This window comes from Hesperophylax consimilis, chromosome 27 (assembly GCF_061612785.1).
Source record: "Hesperophylax consimilis isolate HC1 chromosome 27, BYU_Hcon_1.0, whole genome shotgun sequence".
NCBI classification, from domain to species: domain Eukaryota; kingdom Metazoa; phylum Arthropoda; class Insecta; order Trichoptera; family Limnephilidae; genus Hesperophylax; species Hesperophylax consimilis.
Genome location: NC_142862.1, coordinates 18,355,170 through 18,377,356, shown reverse-complemented (window position 1 = coordinate 18,377,356; position 22,187 = coordinate 18,355,170). Strand labels below are relative to the sequence as shown.

The 22,187-nt window shown below is 34.2% G+C and overlaps 1 long non-coding RNA gene across 1 annotated transcript in view; it reads right to left on the bottom strand.

Moving 5' to 3' along the window:
- Positions 1–1,283: 1,283 nt before the first annotated feature.
- Positions 1,284–22,187, bottom strand: part of LOC149410693 (uncharacterized) — a 127,511-nt gene continuing 106,607 nt past the window's right edge. Inside the window, exons 2-3 of the long non-coding RNA XR_016304994.1 lie at positions 3,376–3,452; positions 1,284–1,422 (exon numbers count right to left, since the gene is read on the bottom strand). This is a non-coding gene — a long non-coding RNA (uncharacterized LOC149410693). The remainder of the gene's footprint in view (positions 1,423–3,375; positions 3,453–22,187) is intronic.

Below are 22,187 nucleotides of genomic sequence, written 5' to 3'. Positions count from 1 at the left end.
CCGTTTTATTTTTTCCCGGTTGATTCGAGTACCTATAAAAAATATTGGAGATGATTGTCATCTATTTTGCTTTCCATAATCAATCTTTCTGCCTCTGGACAGGATACTAAATAACTTAACTATGTACGAGGAAGTTAACTTAACTAGTTAGTAAGTTGTTAGTTAGTTTAATAGTTGCTTAACTAGTGTCCCGATTAAAGGATGGGTGAAGTCTTCACTACAGCATGTTCCAAAACACTTTGGAAAAATACAGATATTTATGTTGTCTTCCACTTAAGACTCGTATTGCTAATATCTACCAAAATAAATCAAAAAGCTCTCAGAATATCGACTCTCAAACGACAAATGTAAGACAGAAAAAGATTCGGTCGATAGATTTAGGAGTTGATCCCAGGACCAACAGGGGGTTTGCTTTTTGTTTTTTTTAAGCATATTCTTCATATATTTGCTGAGTAGAAAATAATTATTTGAAATCGATAGAAAAAATCGCAAAGCATACTCCAAAAATATTAAAAAACAACTGATTCTGTTATTTAACATGTTGTAAGTATGATAAAATTCAACGTTTCTTTCGAGAGATTTTGGCTCTATTTTAGGTAAATCATGCTTTAGTTAATATTTTCATTCACTACTATTAATTACTTCCATGATAACTCAACACAGTGACTATTCAACACACCTTTAAAAAGTGATAAAAAGTCATTAGAAACGATGAAAAAAAAATTTAAACCTCACCTAACCTAACCTTCATAACCCAGTTATTAATTTTTTTTATTATTTTTAAATGATAAACTAATGTTTATAAAACAAGGATAAAAAATAATTATAAGCAATAATTAGTCTCCTGAAATACCAATACAAAATGAAAATATCTCCCCAAAATATTTTTTTGTTTCATCACTTTCCATGACTTTATATAACTTTTTAAAGATGTGATGAATTATCATTTTGATGATTTATCCGGTCACCCTATTAATTATAATGTTTTTTTTTGTAATATGAATTCCTTCAGTCTAACATTAGGATAAACATATTTCCCTTTCAAATCATCTTTTTCATTTTTTTGAAACCTTACTTCGAACCCTTAAATTTTGTACATAGTATTTGTGTTGATTTTTTATTCTCCTTCTATTGTTCGGTTAGAAAGATCTAGAAAATAACGTTCCGAAAAAAAATTACGACGTAACCCCTCATTCCGAGCTTCGTGGTAACTTTTCCATTAAAACACAACTAATTAGTTATTTCGTGAGTTCGCACCGTTCCCTATGAGGATCGTGTTGGCCATTTTACTTCACTCTTTTCTTTCTTCGATCAAATTTAAATTTAAAAGAAAAACGTGGCAGAAGATGCTTACCCCATCTGGACTCTGTCCTCTTGAAGTGCAGAATTCTTCCAATACTTGTTGAAGTTGGCGACTTGAATCTGAAAAAAAAGCGAGATATTAAAATTAACAAAATTTATTTGTCTTTCATCTTTTACTAATATCTTTTGCGGTGGTTGCCGTTTGGTTCAGGCCCGGCCCTGCATCGGTGCGTGCATGCGTGATTTGAAATTGCGTAATGCGTAGATACCAATTTTATTTTCTTAATCAATAATACTCTTCCGAGCTACCAGCATTTGTTTTTCCTCCTTCATATAATCCGGGCTTCTTCAAGGGTCGCATTAAAAGGAAGCTACAAGCCAAAATTGTGTATATTCTTGGTATACCTTATATTGTAGGTAATAGGCATTAAACTCGCTTGACAAACGGAGTCTAGAAAGGTTCGATTTCAAGCACAAAACTGGTTTTTATTTATTTTTTTAATAATTTTATAAGAAAGCAAAAAAGTTAATCAAGTGAAACTGTCACAGATAATCTTAGATATAATACTGATTTTTTTAAAAGTTGTTTCCTTTACGCGTAATTATTGAAAACAAAATATTTTTTAGTAGTTTACAGTTATATTTTTTATTGAGTAATTTATTTTTTTATTCGTATTCTACTCGAGCGAAATGATAGGAAAACATTCAATTTATCTAAATATTTTTTTTTGGTACACCAATTCGTTATAAACATTAATCAAAATAGTGATTAAGCATTAAGCTTCGCCTTAATAAAGCCCTTCCTAAAGCCCCTACCTTAACCAGCCTTACAACGCTGCCCAACCGGGTGGCGCCATAGCTCTCTTGCCTTTACGCTGCACAGACAGGGGCGTTCTTGTGAGATGTAACATAACAACAACAAAAAAGTGTATTTCTTCTGTTTAAATGTTTGTCGAAAATTGATATATCTAAATCTGCATCACTAATAACTTTTAAAGTTAAACAATATTTATTCTAATTCTCGTCTATTTGTCAATAAAAAAATATATATTTGACTGATCGACCTGAGCGAGCGTAGCTAAGTCCAGTTTTAACATTAAATTTTCTCTGGCTGTAAATTCGTGTTCAAGATGGTAGCCGTGTTCGATAGTACCTTTTTTCTCCGCCAGGGATCGCTTGAGCGTTACGATCTGTCAATCGGAATAATCAACACTACGCGAGGTCTACATAAACTGTTGACAGAACTTTTAATAAGTTTGAAGAAAATATATTTTTTTGTAAGGCAATGATCCCGAGGAAAATATTTTAAAAATACTTTCAGCTTCAATCCTACAATTATTCATATTATTCAAACTGGAGGAGTAAGTAGTACCCAAAATTACTATCCTCTTTATATTAACTTAAATAATTAACATACCATTTTAGTATTTTACGTATTCCCACGCAAATACATACGTTAACATTAATAATTGACTGAATAATTGGGATTCCTATAGTTTAATAGCCCATAAGACAGAAAAATGCATGAGGTCGTCGGAAGACCCACTTGGTTACAGACGTTTTTTTTTGGCTTTTAATAGTTATTAAGTGTTAATTAATTATTATATATTATATAATAAATCATTATTATTATATAATAATTAATTATTAATCTTATTCACCAGTTAACTGTGGTGACGTCCGTGAACTTGAAAAAAAAATGAAACCCTAAATATCGAAAAAGATTAATTATTCCGAAGCCGCCAGAGAAGCTGAACACATCAAATAAAAATAATTTTCTGATTCAATATTTAGCCCAAGCGATTCTGAACTTTTTCGTTATACATAAGGGTTAAAAACGATTTTTAAAAAATCATAGATTTTTGTGTGAAGGACACCAGTGACCCATCCACAGTTGACAGGTTAGATGATTAAGGTGGAACATGAAAAATATGACCCAATTTATGCGGACGAAAGAATTTTTTTTTTGTTGAATGGTCTTTTCAATTATTTAGTTTTAAACGCTAGGAAAACTATGCTGTTGCTTAGAAATTAAATGTTTTAATTTTAACGTTTCTATGAAAATCTACTTACATGCTGCTAAATCCTGAAGCTGCTGAAACTCCGCGGGGGATAGCTTGTCCCATCTGAGTGCCATCTCTTCCTACAACCTGCAAGTTAAAAAAAGGTACATAAATACACAGATAAAAAAATGGTTCATGAAAATGCTGTGCATAACAATATTACAAACTTCAACTCAATTAATTTCTGAACACATTCAGTCTTATTTATAAAGATTCCTTAAGACGCCAGCGTTGGTACAGCTACACGGTGAATTAGGTCATATACTGCTCGGGTTAAAGTTTTTACTCATAATAATATTCATGCAAGATTTTTTTAGACTGGCACCACTTTGTTCCAATCCTCATAAATACGGTCGTTTTTGCATTTCGCGTTTAGTTGCTAACTTTAAATTTCTTCAAATGACATTTGCGGTTTTGTTCTGTTTTGAATTGCTTCGAAATTCGATTATGCGTTCCGTATTTGCTTTGGTAAAAGAAAATTTTGATTTTAAATGTTCCTCTAATGTTCCTCTAATGTCCTTAAATGTTTCTCATAGTGCTGCAAATGGGTATTACTGCTTTTTTACACATTCATTGCGCGACCAATAGACATTAATCAAATCAACTAGATTGTTAATAAAGTACGCGGTCTCCGTTTTAATACGATCGTAATCAGTAATCCTGGGGGTCTGGTGGTTTAAAAATCTGTCAGCCACTAATGCTGCAGAATTATGACCGGTGTACGCAGTACGCATGCGCATATTTATACTAACCTGTTCTTATCCCTCCGTATTATCTATTATGAGTTAGACGGAATATACAAAATCCTTTTAAGGTTGGCTAATTGGCTTAGCGACAATTTTACACAACCAACACAGAATTAGAGATACCAAAAATAGGTTTCGGTTTTACCAGTCGCTTGAAGGTTAAAAATCAAATTATCACGGTGTAAAGGATGGCGATTTGAATAGAAACGAGTTAAGGCTGGTGAAAGAGAAGCATAATTCTGTTTACAACCGAAAGGGTACTTTGACATGATGGCATTCGTCAGGGAAACCTTTTATCCGTGGAAAACTCATTCCAAAGTCGTGATTCTTGCACTTTGATGGAAAATGTGAATGCTTTGGAGTGCTGGGTGGGAAATACAGCAGATCGCTCGTTACTTTAATAAAAGACAGCCCGTAATCAGAAATATATTGTAATAGTGTTTACTGATTACTCTACATTGTCAATACTTTACTTATACATATGATTGTCTATGAATGTTTACTTCAATAATTAACTTACTGTAGACTGATCACTCAGCCGAATAACCGCCCTACCCTTTACATTGACCTTAGCTATCAAATACCTACTGATTTACTATGTTCTCTGCTGGAAAAAAAATAAACCAAATTTCATTTGCATTTTCTACTCCAAATAATTTAAGGAATCACTGGTTAAAGTAAGTCAAGTACGTCTCTTACCACCGTGTATATCTATCTATCTATTTATTTATATAATTAGCTAAATTCCCCGGCGTTGTCCGGGCTTTACACAGAATTTCTTGAAATCAGACTTAGACGGAAAATTTAATTAAGACTGTATATTTCTATACAAATAAAATCTACGCTGCCCGCTCGGCGTACGCCAAGTGGACGTCCGCCCGCCACATACACATAAACACTATCCTTCGTATAAATAAAAGAAAAATAGAAAAAAAGTATGTGCAGTGGGCGGGCTGTTAGCGTGGCTTTGATTTTTATGCAAATCTACAGTTTTATTTCGATTTTCATGATATTTTGCTCACTTCACCTTCAAAATACGAGGAAGGTCACTTATTCACATGAGGCATCGAAAAAAATGCGCATAGCCCGGCCAACGCCGGAGACTTAGTCTACTATTTTTATAAATGTCGTTCTCATATATCACCATAATATAACAGGTACGTATTAATAATTTCAGATCAAAAGAGCAAAAACATTTCTTTTATTTTCATTTTTATTATTTTCAAGGAAAAGCGAACATTCCGAGTTACAAAAAAATTTACAATATTTGAATTCCTCTTTCTGTTAAAATGCCGCTGTAAGAACTCAATATTTGGTTCTCTCGACCTTAAACCGAGGAAGGTTTCAAATAGGGGATCATTTGTATATTGATTCGTGTAACGGGAGGTTAGTGAAATCGTTTGTTGTATTAAGAGACGTAATTGATTTTACAAAAATGAATATATATATATATATATATATATATATATATAAAACATGCCAAGTATATTATAAAAATGCAGGCAGGAAAATAAAGGTTAAAACAGCTGTCTCTTGTCTTCTCAATAATTTTTAAAACAACATTAAAACTAATTTAGGACATAGATCGGATCCTTGGGGTAATCTCGTATTGCCAAATTAACGTTATTAATAATTTTCTTTTGTACCATTGTGTAGTTATAGTAAAAATATACTATGTCAGGAATAGCTTGCGTGGCATCACGACAACAATATTTCAATAAAATAACTTCGGGTTGGATCCCAAATCGCAACCTTGAGGTATTCCTGTCATCTCGCATTACTTAAATAATTCGTCCAATATTGCACCGAGGCAAACACCTCACCAAAAGCACACGTAATTTTCTAGGCACATTATTGTGGCTTTGTGTAAATTCCTGCTATTGGTAGCCCCGAGCAAATATTAGTTCGACGTTGGTATCTAATAAGTACAGGACATTCGGTTACCGAGGTGACACTTTATAATTATTTTATAGAAAATAAACCTGGAATTTTCAACTTCGACTACGTAAATAGGACATAATAATATGTCAAAAGATTCCTGTTTTCTTTATTCATTTTTTTTGCAGCTGGAGTTCTTTACTTCCATCACGAAAGAGAACGGCTAAAATCACTGAACAAAACATAATCTAGAAATCTTTCCCGAAATGAAAGAAAATTGTTGTCACCAACTTTATTAAGACATTTGGATTTTTTTCCCTGGATAGGCCAAATACACTGATTTAATGTTCAAGAAAGGATTTCGATTTTTGAAAATGTTTTATCTATGCTACCCGAAGTATATAATTTCACAAAAGCTTCTACTGATTTATCTTTTAAATGCAAAAAGCACGTTATAAGAACATTAAAGTGATGAATGATTAAAGTTATATTATTATTTTGAATGATGAACGGTGAAAACCTTTAAATTTTTTTTTTTGATTTTGGTAACTAAATAGAGATTTGTATCTTAATTGCGAAAAGTTTTCCCTTCTGGCTTGTCGAATGTCTCCACTCTGGTCGGTATCATGGAGTTCTGGACCGATAATACTCAAGGATCGGTCAGTGGACGAGTCGGCATCGCATTTTGGTCCCACCCAGGCGTACTGAGTTCAATTCCTCAGCCGGCTAAATCCGACAGTACTACACAAGACGCATTTTTCGCTTTCTGTGGTGGTAGCAGGATTTTTTCAAAAATGGTTAGGTTATTTGTAACCCAGGAATTTGTTGAAAAAATATACGTTATTTATTTTATAAATTAAAATAAAATACAATTTTAGTGATTTTCTCAACTACCATACTAGTCTCATGCCCGTATTATCATATACATGATTTATGTAAGAATAACAAAATAATATTTTGTAGAACAAATAATGAAAGGGAAAAGGACATGTTATGCTTAAACAAAAATTGAAAAAAATACACGTTATTATAGAAACGACATCAGAAATAAAAATAAACATTAAACAGATTGATGTTTATATAATTTTTGTTACTATGTTATTGATGATTGATGTTAACATAATTGCTATTACTATGTTATTGATGATTGATGTTAATAAAATTGTTATTATGATGTCATTGATGATTGCTGTTAATATATCTGTCATTATGATGTAATTGATGATTGGTGTTAAAACAACTGTTATTATGATGTTATTGATGATTGCTGTTAATATAACTGTTATTATGGCTGTGCTACTACTGAAATAATATTTCGCGATTATTAAAAACAATAATGATGTTCGGCACTTTATAGATCACTTTAGTTCAATGTTCAACCGTGTACAAGATACAAATACGTAGGTACTATCTAGTTGAGAGCTGGTAAGTAAGGGAGAGAGAAGAAACTAATACATTGGCATTTATACTACCACAATATGTCTTTCTCGCTCTACACTGACAAAGTCAAACACCTGACTTTTTTGCCCCGCCATTGATGTGACATGTTTAATATTTAACTCCACACCGATCTTCCATAATATGTACATAAATATTAACATTCCAACTGTTATTTTTATATAGTGTAAGTCCCTCCTAGTCTTATCTCTACTTTCATGAAAAAATAGGGAATAAATATTCCAATAAAACTACCATTTTTAAACACTCGAATATGAGCAGAGCCATCAATACTAACCAAATTTTTATGCGAACTTTTACCAGACGCCCTCTACAAAACAATACCAAATTCAAAATGGCCTCATCCGTGTATTTGCGCGGCAAACAATAATGGAAGAATTCGTCACAGGAAGTGTAATGAAAAAATGGCGAACCATCCCGCCCCTTTGATATCATATTAATATTACGTACCTAAAAGAAATTTCTTTTCAATCATCGAAATATTATCCGCTAGGCGGGACGTCGGCCTATGATAAAATATATCAAACGATTTTTTAATATTTATTTCGTATATGAATTATGACGTTTGTAAAATATCCACACACTTTCAGACTGATAGATAATTTTAGAATAATCCCGATCAATGACCACCATTGAGAATCGAATCGTTTGTTAAAATTGCCTTATCCATGTTTAGTGGACAGATCTTACTAGCCAGGTAAGATCGATTTAGACCAGAGGTTCCCAAAGTGATCTATATCGACCTCCAGGGGTCGATATTGGAATGCTGGGGGTCTATGGCAGCGAGAAAAAAATTTGGGGGTCCACGAGATTCAACTGGGGGTACATACGAGCGGACCCCCATTTACCTCAAGTCAACATTTAGGAGTTCCGTAAATGACACAATACACCTAACACAAATATAATAGACTGAGAAATTACTTATTTGATATTTGTATTTTTATATTTCGTAAAGTTGTTAATTGAAGTTTATAAATAGAGTCTACGTTCCTTTTCTCGTCAGAATTAATATATTTAAGCAAAACATTGCACATTGGAAGCAGCGAATTTTCCTATTTCCCCAACTTGTTTTTGAAAAACGTCCAGGGTAATAATGACGTTTAACATTTAGATGCACATCACACCGACTTCAAAACTAAATTTGAGGACATTTTGACTATGGAAATGGAAAGTTGAACAATCGGATATCATGTGACAAGAAGAACTGACCGGAATAAGCACTGACAAAGAACTTAAGGGGCAGTTCTGTAGGGCAAGCTACAGAAAGAAATTCCCGTTGCTTATCCTGCTTCATTTGGTGTAATACCTCACAAGGGCGCCCCTGTCTGCACAATGTAAAGACAGAGGAATTATACCGCCGCCCGGTTGTTGGGCAGGCAAGGGAAGGGAATCTTTTTACGAAAAAAATAAATGATTATCACATGGGACGTTAATAGTTTTAGGAAAATTCAATATTCGGCAGGAAGGGGTCTACGGAAAAAAATATATTTGGCAAGTGGTCTACGGGGCAAAAAAGTTTGGGAACCTCTGATTTAGACCAACTTTTTAATGGTGTGAATTAGAAGAACCTACAATATTTTTACAAATTAGTATAATTTATGGGTTCTCATAGTAGCAGAGTATTTATTTATTTTCATTTAGTAATTTGTACATTTAAGTTTACAAATTTTACGTACATACTTTTACTTTAATGGAGGACCGAACGCAGTGGGCGATAACAAAAAAATGTCCAAAGAAGCGAAGATAGTAGTACACAATAGAGTGCTGGTACCTACTGATGTACGGAAGTGAGGCATGGAACTGTCAGAGAAAGGATGAAAGTAGACTGAATGCTGTAGAAATGAGATCTCTGAGGCGTATGTGTGGTAAAACCATGTATGATCGTGTGAGGAATGTGGAGATCCGCAAAGAGTGCAAGGCTGATGTAAGTGTAATCAGTAAGATCAAGTCTGGTTGGTTTTTTTTCTGGGATGGTTTGGGAATGTAGAGCAAATGAGCGAAGGAAGGAGAGTTAGGAAAATATACGATGCAAATGTGAATGGTAGCAGAAGTCGGGGACGCCCGAGGAAAACATGAATTAGATACTTGAGTCGGGCCATGTCAAGAGTCAGAATAATAGAAGTGTATGAGGCGATGAATGCAAGTGAATGAGGCAAGAAGTGTGTGCCAAGACCGAGTTGTTTGGCGGTCCGTCCTCTCTGCCTACCCCTGTGGGGAAACGGCGTGATGGTTTTTTATTTTGCTTATTGTGGCTCATGCAATCTGTTGAATTTATTAATTGGTATGTTTTTGTAGTTTTCCACAGCGCATTAAAATATTTCATTCCCTTGTACATAGAATAAACTGTTTTGTCCATTTTAGTAGTCCAATTTCATTACACGTCCTTGTCCATTACATGTCTATGAATGTTGTATTTGTATGTATATGATTTTGTTTGGAAAGAAATTTGATAACTGTTTGTTTTTTATTGGATGTATAAATATCATCGCATTCAATGTCAACCTCTATTTCACTGATAATATATTTTGGAAAATTGGCAACTTATTTTGTTCTCTGTCGTTACACAAAAAGAGTCGCTGTGGAGCAATAATTGAGTTTTGTATACTCGTATTGTCGCTAAAAAGTAAAGATACAATGTCTTAGATTTAAGCCGTTATTATAATTCGGTGAAAAAATTTCATATTTTTTAAATATTTTATTTTAAATTTTTAAAAGAACAACTAAATTAGTCAACATTTATTCAAGTAAAAGCAGTTTCACTTGTTAACATTATAGTGGGAATGCGTACGTTGGTAGGTTCATAAAGAGGTATCAGAATAATATCAATTTTAATGTTTGAAATATCATCCTCCCAAAAATCTGGCTAACTGGAAATTTGTTCGTTATTATGCTGCTAAAATTGTTTTACCGAGAATCCATACAAATTGAAAATATCTCCCGAGTAAATATCTCCTGAGACCACTGAGTTACGTCGGCTTATTTCAATATGTACTAGTACTTCAATCAACAATTACTGCTTATTATACCTGTAAAGCGACTGTTTATTGCTTACAATAATTTGTTATCATTTGTGCTATGCATAAAAACCTCGTCTTATAAACATCAGTTTATCATTAAAAAAATAATAATACTTGTATTTGTAAAATCATCACAACAAATTTCACACATCTGCAGATTGTACAGGCAAATCATTTTGAAGGGTACACTTTGAATGCATTTTGTGCACACCGATGGTTTTTCGAACTAGTTTTAAACTCCATCCTTCAGTCGTCTTTTACCCCTCAAATGATATAGATACTAACATTTTTTATTTTTTTTTATATTAACTCCACACAGGAGGTCCTGAAGAAAATAATTTCCCTCAGGGCCTATGTCATCTTTAGGGATGCTGTGTGGAGGGTCTTTTTGTGGAGAGGAAGGAGTGAACATGGGTCTTGAAGAGTCCCATGTTGTAGGAGGGAGGAAACACAGAGGCCGGCAGTTCGTTCCACAGCCGAGCTGTTGAACTTAAGAACGAATCGTAGAAGCGACCCGTTCTCATGTGACAAGTGTCAACTGTGTGCAAATGTTGGGCGCGCGTTTGGCGTGTATCCCGACTACGCACCGGTGCCGAAGGGATCAATGACGCTAGCTCCTCAGAGCATCTTCCATTGTAATACCGATAGAACAAGGACAGCACCTGACGCCTGTGCTCTAAAGATTGCAGTCCGTTTGTTAAGATTGGGGAATCTATCAAACGGACCGCCCGTTTTTGCACAGAGTCTAGGGTTTTTTTCAGGTATTTAGGGGCTCCGGACCAGAGATGGCTGCCAAATTCGACAGTAGGGCGCACTTGCGATTTGTACAGGGTCAGCAGTTGTGTATTATTAAAGTATCTGCGGGCCCTGTACAGTACGCCCAGCTTCTGAGAGGCCAACTTTACTCTGGCTTCGATGGAGCCCCCGTACCTGAGCTGGTCACATAGTTATACCAAGCATATCAATGGAAGGCCTGTTCGGAAGATTGCTTCCGTTGAAGGCGACTAGATTATCATTTGGATCCCTTTTAGACGTAATCAGACAGGATTGGGTCTTTGAAACATTAAATTTTGCAGTGATTGAGCCTTATTTTTTTTTTGGGGAGAATGGACCAACCGTGACTGTCAATGCTCAACGTTATGTTTCCATGTTGGAATTTTTTTTTTGAACCTCAATTTGTAGAACCAACGGTGGAAACAGATCTGAATGTTAGTTTCAACAGAACGTTGAAACTATCTCCCAGATCCCAGATCCCAGATGCCAGGCTCATACTGCTCTAGTTTCAATGACTAAACTGTGACAGATCTTCTCTCGTCTCTCTGAGGGGTGACGTAGGATGCCGTTGTGCTGACCTTATTTGAGCATTTGTTCACTTTGCACACTTTCTGTGGGCCTACATAAAGGAAAATGGTTTGAAGCATCGAATAAGAAGAACTCAAGGATCGAATTCACGAGGAACTCGCCTATACCCATCGAGATGTGCCCGAAAAGTTCAGAAATCGCCTTCATCAATGTATTGCTGCTGTGGGCCATCATTTTTCTGATGTCATCTTCAGGACTTGATGCATAAAACGGCATGATGTACCGAATAAAACATTATTTCTGTAAGTTTCTCCATTTTTTTAATAGTCTTTCAAAACAGCACAGTCTGTTCTACTGCACCCTGTTTTTTGGTTCACAGATTGGTCCTTGCTAGGTAACAGTTCATACGTTTCCATGTTCCCTTTGTTTCCATGATCTGTCAAAATTCTAAATAGATTTCTGTTTTCAATCATTTTGTTTACTATAATATTATATGCTTTAGATTTATTAATTCTAGGTCTTTTATTGCGTAGCAGGTATCTCCGCTTCGCACATGCTTCCTATCTTATCACCTGATATGAGATGCTGTATTTCATTTAATAAGTAATCTCCTAAGATCTTAAGTAATGGACTTAGTGAATGGGTTCACACCGGAGATGAAGGTAAATAGAACAATCAGATCTCATTATTATGATATGAATATTTGAAAAACCCGAAATAACACTTTATTTTCATTTTTATCTCGCGTAAATAAAATCATGTTGTTACAGTAAGAGTAAGTTTTTCAATAAGAGGTGTTATTATGATATTCAAAGAAAAATGCCATTTTTTAATATAAATGATCAAATGTTTATTTCATTATAAAGAGGAAGATATGCCGTTAATAGTGAAAAATAACATGTCCTCGATAGCCTCACGAATTCCATCTTTGAGGTCTTGAATCGAAGCTGGGCTGTTGGCGTAGACCAGAGGTTCCCAAACTTTTTTGCCCCGTAGACCACTTGCTAAATATATTTTTTCCGTAGACCCCCTGCCTGCCGAATATTGAATAACCCTAAAACTATTAACGTCCCATGTAGGGAATGCAATCCCGCAAGAAAATGTCAATCCAGGTATTTGCGGGACTGAACAATCTTAGTCTCGCTGGATCCAGGTATTTGCGGGATCCAGCAGAGTGTACTTAGATATCTAATCAATAGTATAATAAAGACCTAATACCTCGATCTACCAACCTTGTTTTTAGAGTTTTAAATTTATACCTATAATAAAACAAGTTCTGTGGGACATTTTAAATGATTTATTAATAGGTATACCTGTAGTTAGACATAGGTAAAGTTTGACTCATAAATTGGCAAAGAATAAGATAAGACATAAATTTACATAACATACCCGCCTCGGAACAGAATTTGTCTAGTGAGGTGGGTAAAAGAAATCTATGTAGGTACACAAATGAAAATAAAATAAACGCCCGGATTGCCGGCACTGAAACTGAAACTGAACTGCATCTTAAATTTAAATAATAACGTTCACACGATAAACAATATTCTTGTACAATGAGTATCATAAGTTTAACTAAACATTATTTTGGAAATAGCTTCGTAAAAAAGTTAAAGTATTAATTGTGTCATCTGATAAACGGCTTCTGATATTGGACACAAGGTAGCCAGCGGCTGAAAAAGCTCGTTCAGCTTCCACGCTGGTTGGCACAATAGTCATAAGCGCATTGTAAGTGAATTGAAGGCATGTGCCTTTTAATCCACCGGACTCGAAGTAATTCATTTCCTTCTTTATCAAAACCTCAAGGTTGCTCATATTGCCAGATCTAGGTTGTTGATGGGCTGTTGAGTGTTGATCTCGAACTCTTCATACTAATCAAAGTAAGTTCGAGTTCGTCTTGAAGTGACATTGGTGCTTCTGCTGCTGCTGCGTTTGTCTCCAGATTAGCGAGAGAAGTGTCGTCATCGTCATCGTAAGGATCATCAGCGTCAGCAGGAGCAGTGGCTACTGCGTTGTTACCCGTGTCCGTGTACTCTAGCCTTTCGACTATAGTTTTGATTGCCTTGCGTATTACACTTTTTGAAGGTAGACTAAATGTGTCATCAACATTAATAAATTGACTTCTGTCTTCTTCGTACTTGTCTTGATATGGATCATGTAAGTATAATAAAACCGCTATCAATTAGTTCGCCGCTCTGAAATCCGTTTCCTCAAAGAATCAACAAATTTTTGGGCTAATGGTTTATTAATATTTTTCAGTTTGCTAATAACAAATTTTAAAGTGGTTTCCGCGGTAATCAATTTTTACTCTCGCCTACATAAAACTTCGACTGCTAATTTCACCGGCTGTAATATTCCTTCCAGATCGTTCAGCACACCATATTCCTCTCCAGTGAAAAGGTAGTCAAGATTTGCACCGAGCCCTAAGTCAACCAGACTTTTCGATACGCCCAATCTTACTTTGTTAAAAATTGATATCACTTCCACCTTGTTTTACAGTCCAATAATAAAGCAATATTTTTTCCCATGTCTTTTGTCATGTAAGTCTGCAGCAGATCGTTCTTTGTGGGCGAATTTTTAAATGTATGAGCTGCGCTTCTCTGTAATCCCGCCAGTCCAGTGGGATCCCGCAAAATTTTCGACCGAGATTATTTATTAATACCGAGATCCCGCAAAATGTCTGCGGGATCTCGGTATTTCGGGATCCCGGTATACCGGGATTGCATTCCCTAGTCCCATGTGATGATCATTTATTTTTTTCGTAAAAAGATTCCCTTCCCTTGCCTGCCCTACAACCGGGTGGCGGTATAGTTCCTCTATCTTTACATTGTGCAGACAGGGGCACCCTTGTGAGGTATTACACCAAATGAAAATGGAGCAGGATAAGCAACGGGAATTTCTTTCTGTAACTAGCCCTACAGAACTGCCCCTTAAGTTCTTTGTTAGCGCTTATTCCGATCAGTTCTTCTTGTCATATGATATCCGCTTCTTCAACATTCCACTTCCACATTCAAAATGTCCTCAAACTTAGTTTTGAAGTCTGTGTGAAGTACATCTAAATGTTGAACGTCATTATTACCCTGGACGTTTTTCAAAAACAAGTTGGGAATCTAGAATAATTTGCGGCTTCCGATGTGCAATGTTTTGCTTCAATATATAAATACTGATGAGAAAAGGAAAGTATAATTTTATTTATACATCTCATTAAACAACTTTACGAAATATAAAAATATCAAATAAGTAATTTCTCAGTCTACTATTAGTATTACGTAAACTATGTTATTTGTGTTAGGTGTATTGTGTCATTTACGGAACTCCTAAATGTTGACTTAAGATAAATGGGGGTCCGCTCGTATGTACCCCCATTTGAATCTCGTGGACCCCCAAATTTTTTTTTCGCTGATATAGACCACCAGCAAGCCGATATCGACCCCTGGGGGTCTATATAGACCACTTTGGGAACCTCTGGCGTAGACCTTCTCTTTTACGTGGCTCCAAAGGAAGAAGTCGCAAGGTGTTAAATCACAAGATCTCGGTGGCCAATTGTGATCACCTCTTCGGGAGATAACACGGTCCGGAAACTTTTCCCGTAAAAGATCAATGGTTTCGTTGCTTGTGTGGCACGTAGCGCCGTCTCGTTGAAATTAAACGTTGTCCAGATCAATACCATCCAATTCCGGCCATAAAAAAACAACAATTCCTCAATTAATATTCAAAATAACACCTCTTATTTGAAAACCCTATATATTAATGGAAGAACGACCTTAATATATTATGTAAATGTTTGTATTCAGAAACTTTCTTTGATTTGGTGACATTATTTAAAGGTAACATTGAAATGTTAGAAGGAAGTGAAAAAAAGGTTCTGAAACACTTGTGCTGTTTATCAGTTGTGTGAAATTTAAAACACGTCTGTTAGTAAGGGAGTATTGAAGTATTATTATTTTTTTAAATGATAAACTAATGTTTATAAGACAAGGTTTTTATACATAGCACAAATGATAATAAATGATTATAAGCAATTATTAGTCGCCTGCAATATAAATACAAATTGAAAATATCTCCCGAGTAAAAATAAATGCCGCCGACGGGAATTGAACCCGCGCCTTCTGATGTCCGGTCAGACGCTCTGGATCACAAAGCCACGTCGGCTTATTTTCACCACGCCAAATAATTCAATATGTACTAGTACCTCAACAAAAAATTACTGCTTATTATATTTTATTGCTGTCGGCAGCATTTATTTATTATGATTTTTTCAATTTGTGTTGATATTGCAGGCGACTAATTATTGCTTATAAATAGAGTATTGAAGTGTTTACCGAGAACTGACACGGCTAGCTGTATGGCGATCAATCCTATCTGCCTTCTTCTTTGGGTTAAGATACGTAATTCTATATTCTAATACAATCCTTGCTTCATTCACATTCATACATTACTCATTCCCACTCCTCTGTTACATACACTGACTATTGGCGTGACCCGCCTCAAGTTAGTATTTGATTCGCATTATCATGTCATGTCTTCAGGCGACCCTCACGATACATAAAACTAGAATATATATAATCTACCACAAATACAACTAGTATAAATACAACTAGTATATGTATAATCTACCACAAATACAACTAATATACATAGAGATATTTCGAGAATTTAATGTACCATCTATCACAGAATTGTATAAGAGAATCGCCTTACATAAAATATATAAAGAATGTGTTATACATAAAATCCACCCCTCAGATAGCATAAGCAATAGACTTAAAACTAATGGCTTAGTAGCCATCCCTAAGCTTAGAACGACCACATCTCAGCATCACTATTTGTATTTACGTGTGAGATGGTACAATATATTGTTGTCCAAAAATAAAATTAGTGTAACCTATACTTTTAATTATGAATAATTCCAAAAGTTAATTAAGTTCCTCAAATTGGATAATGATAAATTGTACCCTTAATTTTCTTACGCTTACTTAATCTGTAAAAATATTTATTATTTAATTTGTCTTTTTTTATTTATTTATTTTATTTATTCTCAAATATATTAATATTACAAAGGTATAGTATATTGTCCTCCAAGCTAGTAGTTCACCTGTGTTGTGGAGGACTTTTTCAATTGTAAAGTTATATAATAATAAACAATACAGTGGAGTTAGTTACATCGAGAAATAATAAAAATTTCAATATAAAATCGATTTTTACCTAGTTTTAACAAAAAAAACTATTTTTCTAATTTGTGTACCAATGTTAATATTATGTTTGTATTTATTTCATAAATTTTTGATTATTGTTCTTAAAAAATCATTAGAATATTATTTTACCTCCCATAAACACGAGCTCCTGGAGCTCAACTTATGGAGTAGTAGAATAATAACGAAAAAAAATAATAAGTCTGCACATTTTTATCATTTGTAATGTTAAATAATTTAGTTGTAATAAAAAATAAATAAAAATAAGCTACCATAAATATGTAGTTTCTCCATAATAACTAGTTTTATTCAGAGATGTGACTTTTATTAAACATATCCTTATGTATACACTGGCGTTCAAGACGTTAATGTTTAAGTAGATAAATATGTCTTCTTCAGGTATACCCGACTTCTCATATTGGCAACAAACTAACTAATAGTATAGTAATATTGAGTTGAGAGTTGGTATTTAGTACGTAATCCTCAAGTAAAATAATAGTCTGTTTGTATTTATGGTCGGGGTAAATATTGGATAACTTCATATTAGTTCACATTTACCTAGAACATGACTAATAATGTTTGACGTGATTGTTGATCTTGGCTCGCCTAGTATTTGCTATTTACCCCTCTCAAGTTAATGATTTATTTTCTCTCGCAAATATAAACAGATAAGGCATTAGAACTCCAATATGTTCAGGTTTATGTCTCGCAATAAGTAAAATGAATACACTAAGGCGTACCAATGACAAGTCGTTCGGAACCATGTGTCCTAAAGTTAAACATAAATACATGCAATAAATCCTTACATTCCTTGTTTAGACCTGTTTTTGTATAGTCACACATGGATGATTATGTTCGGATAAATACGTACAATAATTCATGTATTTTGAATTATTATACCACTGTCATGTGTATAAATACAGGGCGTGCTGTAGAAAATTAACTGACAATTAAAGAAACCATTTTTAGAACTTTTGAACTTAGTATATATAGTAGCGTAATTGGTATAGGCTAGTAGCACGGATCAGTACTAAACCCTGTTAAACCCAGTGCATAAGTCCAAAAACCGGTTTCTTTAACTGACAATTTTCGACAGCACGCCTTGTATAAATTAAAGATGGCGGTGATTATAACCATGCAATGCAAGTACGTAGATGTATGTATTATCTGTATTTTTAAACTTGTTTAACTGTTATCTTATAAAGTAATAGAGTTTTCTTGTCATGTTCCTGATTGTTTATCCAACTAATTTAACAAAATTTTTGAAACACCTGTCGTGTCACTTTGAAAATCGTCATTATAACCCTATTACTCTTTACAAACGTAGACATTTTTTGACTAACTAGCTATTTTATAAAGGAATGCATTTCGTTGCCCTGAACTTAATACAGATCGAATACTTTATTTTATAAATATTTATCGTATTATGAAATTGAACAAATTCTAAACCTTTTTCATTTAGAAGACCGTCGGAAAAAATCTGATCTTATTTGTTTCTTTAAAATTATCAACAATTTTATTGACTCACCACATTACTAGAACTCATCACATTCAATAAACCTTCTCGTAGACTCAGAAATAAAGAACTGTTCTTCCTCAATCAACACTCGACTAATTATGCTTATAATTCACCATTGTCCAGAATATGTAGAAAGGTCAACTCACGTCAAGACATTGATTTTTTTGGTATAAGTCAGAATGTTTTTTTTCGCTCACTATGCAATTGAAGATATTTTGTATCACTTTAGTTTTAGCAAGGTCTTGACTTGACTTGACACTTCTATTTCATTTCTATTTTCTTATGTTTTCCCTGTTTGTCTCTGCTTTTATATACCATCCTTAACTCTTGCATTGTACATTGTCCCAAATTTCGTTTCGCTTTGTAATATATTGGACGTAAGTCCGTTAATTAATAAATAAATAAACAACATTTCAAATCGAAATATGTACCAAGTCCTGTGCTCGGACGTATGATATATGTACGTATTGATATTTTCGACTTACCTACAAATCGTTTAAAATTCAATTAACCTTTCAATGTACTGAAATCAAAACTATTATTTGTTTACTATTTATTTTTTCATTTTTTTATTTGTACGGTGTAACATTGTCTGTTTGCTTCCTAATCTGTCTGTAACCATAACAAAAAGTATTGTAAACAGAACTTGACTGGTTTATTTTAGATTCACCATTGAATGTAAATATTTTTTTGTCTGTGGTGGGCGGTGTGCATTTGATATTTATAAAAATCTACAATTTTATTCCGAGATTGATGAAATTTTGGACACTTGTTATTCGAAACAAAGAGAGAGTTTCTGTTTGTACGGGGTTTATAAAAAACACCCCATCTCCTTTTCCCAACCCTTTAAAGCAGAATTTTGATGTATTCTGATAAAAAATTTGCATACTTGACGTTCAAAACAAGTGGAAAATTACTGTTTACACGATTTTGAAAAAGGCCGTTTAAACCCGGACAACGCCTGGAACTTCAGATAGTAAGATATAAATTAATCTAGGGCTATGATTCAAAAAGTAAAAAAATTACATCATCCTTCGTAAAATTTGGAAGCAAAGACAATAAACACATTTAAATATTTTTTATCTCTCTACGCACGAGATTTCTATAATTATAAAAACAGTCTTTTTAAAATAATGGCCTTCATTGACGATTTGAATCCTAATTATCATAACAATTTATACCTTTCAGTTATATAACTTCTAAACCTAGCGGTAAATGGTCAAATGTTAGATTAGTTTTAGACTTTGTTCAGTGTGTTTACGTATTAGCTAAAACTAGGCGTTTTTTAAAATTTTTGTAGTCATGTATGTAAAAAACAGTTTTTTTACTGTATTTAAAAATAGACGTACATAAATTTATTTTTTGGTTTGCTGCTAATTCAGCTCGGTCAGATGTCGGGTAGTGAGTTACATTCAACTTTAAGATTCATTTAATTAATTCAAGAAAACAATATCGAAATTCAAATAGATGTAAGGGTTTTCCAGTAAGAGGTGTTATTTTGATATGCAATCGTAAAAGATCAATGGTTTCGTTGCTTGTGTGGCACGTAGCGCCGTCTTGTTGAAAGTACACGTTGTCCAGATCAATACCATCCAATTCCGGCTATAAAAAATCATTAATCATCTCTCGATAGCGCAATCCATTCACCGTAACTGTTGCACCAGCCTCATTTTCTAAAAAATAAGTTCCAATGACTCCGCCAGACCATAAAATGCACCAAACAGTCACTTGTTGAGAATAGAAAGGCTTTTCAACAATAACTCTTGGGTTTTCCGAGCCCCAGATGCGACAATTTTGCTTGTTGACGAAGCCACTGAGGTGGAAATGGGCCTCATAACTCAAGATGATTTGCATTTGATTCACTCAAGTGAATTTTAATAATTTCAATGCGTTGTTGAAGCGTGTATCGTTCCATTTTTATCTACTTGTCAAATGTCAAAAAATGACAGCTTCAAAAGTGACATCTACCGAAATAGCGGGCTATTCAAAATAACACCTCTTATTGGAAAACCCTGTATTTAAAAATGAAGTGTGTTCTACTGAGCAGGATATGCAGTAATGCTAAGTATACATACGTCAGCCGAACTGCCGAGCTGAATCTCAACTTATTAGAAAGAAACGACGCAACCGCAAATGGCGCTAAATACCGCTTATAGAGCCAATTATAATTGGTTCTTTTGTGGTGAGAGAACGGCAGAAGTGGTCCTTTTCAGAGGAGGCTAGGGCGATAATGTTGTGGTTTGTCTACTACAATTAAATCATCATTAATGAATGCCTACTAAGCAAGCAGTCACAGCCGCTGTGCATACATGACGCACAATAGTGTTTAAATTGCGTCGTCCAAATTCGGATAGATTCAAAGTTTAAACCACAGTGCACATTGTTGAAGAGTCTCCACAGTCCATATAAGTTTTCCGGAGATACTACAGGGTTTTCCAATAGGAGGTGTTATTTTGAATAGCCCGCTATTTCGGTAGATGTTACTTTTAAAGCTGTAATTTTTTGACATTTTTGACAAGTAAAAACTACGTTATTAATAAAAATGGAATGATACACGTATTTATTGTTTTTGTGTTTAATTCGTAGAACTCCATTTAATTTTTTTATAAATTTAATTTACATTAAATTTGATAATATTATTATTAAGTTCTGCAAGTTTTTTAGTTTTTTATTATTGTGACAGCTGTTTCGGCTTACAAGGCCATTTTCAAACTTTTGAAAATGGCCTTGTAAGCCGAAACAGCTGTCACAATAATAAAAAACTAAAACACTTGCAGAACTTAATAATAATATTATCAAATTTAATCTAAATTAAATTTATAAAAAAAAAGAATGATACACGCTTCAAAAACGCATTGAAATTATTAAAATTCACTTGAGTGAATCAAATGCAAATCATCTTGAGTGATGAGGCCCATTTCCACCTCGGTGGCTTCGTCAACAAGCAAAATTGTCGCATCTGGGGCTCGAAAAACCCAAGAATTATTTTTGAAAAGCCTCTCTATTCTCAACATGTTACTGTTTGGTGCGGTTTATAGTCCGGCGGAGTCATTGGACTTTAATTTTTGAAAATGAGACTGAAGCAACAGTTACGGTGAATGAATTGCGCTATCGAGAGATGATTAATGACTTTTTATGGCCGGAGAGCGGAGACGGTTTACGTATAGTTCCTGTGACCACTTAGGCCATAGGCCCATTGTGCTATCTCCCATTTTACCTCATTCCTTTGACAGGAACCCGGTCGCTTTGACCAGGGTTGTACACTCTCTTCTGTACACGTTGAATATTTCCATCTATGGTCTTTGAGTACCAGGGAGGTTCCTTAATGGCCCTTCTTGCCAAAAACATGCAACCAGATAATCTATTTTTAAAACTGTGGGGGCCTATAATCTATTAAATCTGCAAATTAAAATATTAACTATATGCATGCTGCGTCAAAACAATTGACATTTGGTTTTCAAAATTCAACAATTTTTGTGTTTGCAGTCGTGCATTGCTCCATATTAAATTCCTCAAGTCTTGCATAAATATATTGAAATAAAAAAAAGATATAGATTATATCGATTTTTATTTTTTTTATTTATTCTTAAATATATTTGTATTATATTTGTATATTGTCCTCCACTCTAGGAGTTCACCTGTGTTGTGGAGGACTTTTTCAATTGTAAAGTTATATAATACTAAAACAATACAGTGGAGTTAGTTACACAGAG